This window comes from Palaemon carinicauda, chromosome 17, assembly GCF_036898095.1.
Source record: "Palaemon carinicauda isolate YSFRI2023 chromosome 17, ASM3689809v2, whole genome shotgun sequence".
NCBI classification, from domain to species: domain Eukaryota; kingdom Metazoa; phylum Arthropoda; class Malacostraca; order Decapoda; family Palaemonidae; genus Palaemon; species Palaemon carinicauda.
This window is the reverse complement of record NC_090741.1, coordinates 52,057,531-52,063,081: the sequence shown is the minus strand read 5'-3', so window position 1 is coordinate 52,063,081 and position 5,551 is coordinate 52,057,531.

Sequence of the window (5,551 nt, the reverse complement as noted above, 5' to 3'; positions counted from 1 at the left end):
CCCTTCTCTCTCTCTCTCTCTCTCTCCCTATACCTTCACATTTTCCCTCCTCTCTCTCTCTCTCTCTCTCTCTCTCTCTCTCTCTCTCTCTCTCTCTCTCTCCATTTCACTTTACATTTTCCTACCCTTTCTCTCTCTCTCTCTCTCTCTCTCTCTCTCTCTCCTCTCTCTCTCTCCCTCTCCCTCTCTCTCTCCATTTCCCTTTACATATCTCTCTCTCTCTCCATTTCCCTTTACATATCTCTCTCTCTCTCTCTCTCTCTCTCTCTCTCTCTCTCTCTCTCTCTCTCTCTCTCTCTCCATTTCCCTTTACATATCCCTCTACTCTCTCTCTCTCTCTCTCTCTCTCTCTCTCTCTCTCTCTCTCTCTCTCTCTCTCTCCTCTCCCCAAACAAACAAACAAACTAAGGCCTGATGATAGTAAGTATCAAGTAATCGTGCCAGATGAGTAAACATTAAAAATTCGCATTTGCTGCAAGATCAATGTTTCCATTTCATTTAACTCACGTCTCATAAATCATTAGGATATTACTATAAAAAATCATGGCTCGTTAATAGGTAAAAAATAAGAAAAATTTTCTACGTAAATGCAGTACATAAAGCAACTAGAAAATCACTCTGAGAGGGCAGACCTCCAGCACGGGAGCTTATTTCTCGTGACCAGCTTGCCTTTTCCATAGTCAATTTACTGCGTAGGTGTATTTGAAGTCTTTGACAACTTGGGGTTGGGGTTAGGGTTAAATCGGTCGACCTTTTGCTTGACCTTGACCTTCGACCTAGGACTTTCAATATTGAAGCACTTCCTTGTCTCAACATAAGAATTAACCCCAGAAAGTTTCACTACTCTATGAGTAAAATTGTGGCCAGCGAGTTGTTCACAAACAAAGAAACAGACAAACATGGGAAAAAACATTACAACCCTCCCAAATTCGTTGAGGAAGTTGATAATTTTACCATTGTAACAAACAGATAGGATACGTATGTTTGATCCTAATGTTATTATACATTTTTATCTACATTATGTAATGAAAAAATAGCATCAATTTTACCAGGAAATTATATTAACTACTTCAAAAGTAAAAAATAAAATAAAAAGTCGGAACTTTAGGTTTAACCAACTCGCTTTCATTGGACGTTGGAATGCAATAGTCTTCAAACCTTTGGAACTTTTTTGAAATTCCTTTTTTAGCAATTACAGTGAAGGGTTTATAATTGAAACTTCCATTCAACTTTCAACATAAGTTTTCGAGTGGTTATACAAATGAGAAGAAAATGTTATCCAATTGTTGGTTTAGAAACTAACTTCTATTCATTATCAATGCAAGGTAGGAGAGAGAGAGAGAGAGAGAGATGAGAGGAGAGAGAGAGAGAGAGAGAGAGGAGAGAGAGAGAGAGAATTCGTAGGAGAGATTATAATCACACATATATGTATGGATGTATATTCATACACAATTACATGCACACACACATATATATATATATATATATATATATATATATATATATATATATATATATATATATATATAAATATTTATATAAATGAAATATATTATAATATATATATATATATTATATATATATATATATATATATATATGCATATATAAATTATATATATATATATATATATATATATAATATATATATATATATATATAAATATATACACACATATATATATATATAATATATATATATATATATATATATATATATATATATATATATATATATATATATATTATATACATATTATATATATACATATTTTATATATATATATATACATATTTTATATATATATATATATATATATATATATATATATATATATATACTTATATATATATATATATATATATATATATATATATATATATATATATATATATAATATACACACACAAACTCACACACACACATAAATAAATGAATATATATATATATACTTATATATATATATATATATATATATATATATATATATATATATATGTGTGTGTGTGTGTGTGTGTATATATATACACGTACATAAACCAATATGCAAGCTACATATATCTAGAAAATATCACGATAGCATTAAGGGGGATAAAATATGACACCTTTTCCCAAAGGTTTCCTCAACACTTCCTGGATGGTAGACTGGTCGTCGTCACCCGAGAGGAAGCAATCTAATAATGCTTATTTCGATGGTGATTTGGCCAATTACAACTCTTGCCCCAACGTGGTAAAGAAACCATTTTATATTTTATCCCATTTTTTGAAGAATATATAATATATAGCAAGAAGGACTCTTGTATACTTGAAAATAGAAGCCAGAGGTCCCTTGTATACTTGGAAACATAAACCCGAGGTCCCTTGTATATTTAAAACCATAAACCCGAAGGACATTGTATACTTGGAGACATAAACCCGAGGGACATTGTATACTTGAAAACATAAACCCGAGGTCCGTTGTATACTTAAAAAACATACACCTGAAGTCCCTTGTATACTTAAAAACATAAGTCCGGGGTCCCTTTTTATACTTGAAAACATAAAACTGAGGTCCCTTGTATATTTGAAACCATACACCTGAGGTCCCTTGTATACTTAAAAACATAAGTCCGGGGTCCCTTTTTATACTTGAAAACATAAACCCGAGGTCCCTTGTATACTTGAAAACATAAAACCGAAGTCCCTTGTATACTTGAAAACATAAACCCGAGGTCCATTGTATACTTAAAAACATAAACCCGAGGTCCCTTGTATACTTGAAAACATAAACCAGAGGTCCCTTTTATACTTAAAAACATAAGCCACAGGTCCCTTGTATACATGAATACATAAACCAGAGATCCTTTGTATACTTGAAAACATACACCTGAGGACCCTTGTATACTTAAAAACATAAGTCCGGAGTCTCTTTTTATACTTGAACACATAAAACTGAGGTCCCTTGTATATTTGAAAACATAAACCCGAAGGGACATTGTATACTTAAAAACATGAACCCGAGGTCCCTTTTATACTTGAAAACATAAACCCGAGGTCTCTTGTATACTTCAAAACATAAACCCGAGGTCCCTTGTATACTTCAAAACATAAAACCCGAGGTCCCTTGTATACTTCAAAACATAAACCCGAGGTCTCTTGTATACTTCAAAACATAAACCCGAGGTCCCTTGTATACTTCAAAACATAAACCCGAGGTCTCTTGTATACTTCAAAACATAAACCCGAGGTCCCTTGTATACTTCAAAACATAAACCCGAGGTCCCTTGTATACTTCAAAACATAAACCCAAGGTCTCTTGTATACTTGAAAATATAAACCCGAGGTCTCTTGTATACTTGAAAATATAAACCCGAGGTTCCTTGTATACTTGAAAACATAAACTTTAGGTTTCTTGTATACTTGAAAATATAAACCCGAGGTCCCTTGTATACTTGAAAAACATAAACACGAGGTTCCTTGTATACTTGAAAACATAAACACGAGGTTCCTTGTATACTTGAAAACATAAACACGAGGTCCCTTGTATACAAGAAAACATAAACACGAGGGTCCCTTCTATACTTGAAAACATAAACCCGAGGTTCATTGTGCACTTGAACACATTAACCCGAGGTCCCTTGTGTACTTAAAAGCATGAACCCGAGGTACCTTTTATACTTGAAAACATAAACATGCTATTCCAGATGGGCGAAATTCTTCCAATATATTATAAGATATTCATAGATGATTTGAAAACGAATTGGCTTAATAAGGAAGTGATTTCAATTCAGGTAATACGGAGTAAAGCGATTCTTGGAAATCTGAAGAATAAAAAAACAACCACTTCATCCAATATTCCTCTCTCTCTATCTCTGTCTCTCTCTCTCTCTCTCTCTCTCTCTCTCTCTCTCTCTCTCTCTCTCTCTCTCTCTCTCTCTCTCTCTCTACGTTACCTAGATAAAGCCGTAATCTTAGCAGTCCCGATGCAAATGTAAATACTTTCGTAATTGCAAAGAAGGATAGAAGACATTCAATGAAAAGTACTCTTGAATAGTTTATCCACAAGTCACGAAATCAAAATATCTAAACATTACATAGGTATGATTTTACTTCAAGTAATTGGACTTAAAGGTAGAAATCTCTAAACATTACATAGCTTTGTTTTTACTTCAAGCAATTATACTTAAAAGGTAAAAATCTCTAAACAGTACATAGCTCTGTTTTTTACTTCAAGCAATTGTACTTAAAGGTAAAAATCTCTAAACATTACATAGCTCTGTTTTTACTTCAAGCAACTGGACTTGAAAGTACAAATCTCTAAACATTACATATATGTTTTTGCTCCAATCAACTGGACTTCAAATTTAAAAATGAAAGGTGTCACAAAGTAAAATAAAAGTCCTTTCACTCTTCGGATGGTTATATTCTAGGGGACGTAAAGGATCTACGTCTCTCGTGTCTCTACGGACAAGAGATTATGGGTTTTCCAGGAAAGGTCTGGAGGCAGCCTCAGGGGGACTTATGTCTCTGAAGGGGGAGGGGATGTTGGTTAGGCAATCACGGGGCCAAAGACACGAAGGATGAATTCTTCCTGTCTTTATTCCTTTGGAGTTGAAGAAATGGAGCAATACGGGAAGGATTGGGATTGAAGAGTCACGATAAATTACTAGTATCTGTTAGAGAGAGAGAGAGAGAGAGAGAGGAGAGAGGAGAGAGAGAGAGAGAGAGAGAGAGAGAGAGAGAGAGAGAGAGAGAGAGTTACAAGGATTTTAAAGGCCTCAAAGACTTTTTCGCTCTTGGGTAGAGCGAATTAGTTTTAAACCTTTAAGAGTTTTTATGATCTTGTTTAACCTATTCTTGAATTCGTTTTACCGTGTTACTGTTTTCTATATCCGAGAGAGAGAGAGAGAGAGAGAGAGAGAGGAGAGAGAGAGAGAGAGAGAGAGAGGAGAGAGAGAGAGAGGAGAGAGAGAGAGTTACACGGATTTTTTATGTGTCTCAAAGTCTTTTTACTCCATCTGCGGAGACTATTTGCTCTTGTGTACCGCGAATTAGTTTAAACGTTTAAAGAGTTTTTATGATCTTGTCTAACTTATTCTTAAACTCGTTTACCGTGTTACTGTTTGCTATATATAAGAGAGAGAGAGAGAGAGAGAGAGAGAGAGAGAGAGAGAGAGAGAGAGAGAGAGAGAGAGAGAGAGAGAGAGAGAGAGTTACATGGATTTTTAGGTGTTATAAAGAATTTTTTAGCTCATCCGTGGAGACTCCATTTGTGTCATGATCTTCCTAATCGGGTAGTTGAATCGGCAGAACTTAGGAGTTCAAACCTGCAGCAAATGTGTCTATGTTGAACAGACTGACATAAGTGTCTTTTCATAGTTTATATATGACAGGTTGTTACTGATCTTAAGATATTTCATATTCATCATCCATTACTCCTCTTGCCGAATAATTATATCCTTATTTCCTTTCCTCGCAGGGCTATTTTTCCCTGTTGGAGCACTTGGGCTTATAGTATCCTGTTTTTTCCATCTAGTGTTGTAGGGTAGCCTATAATAATAATAATAATAAT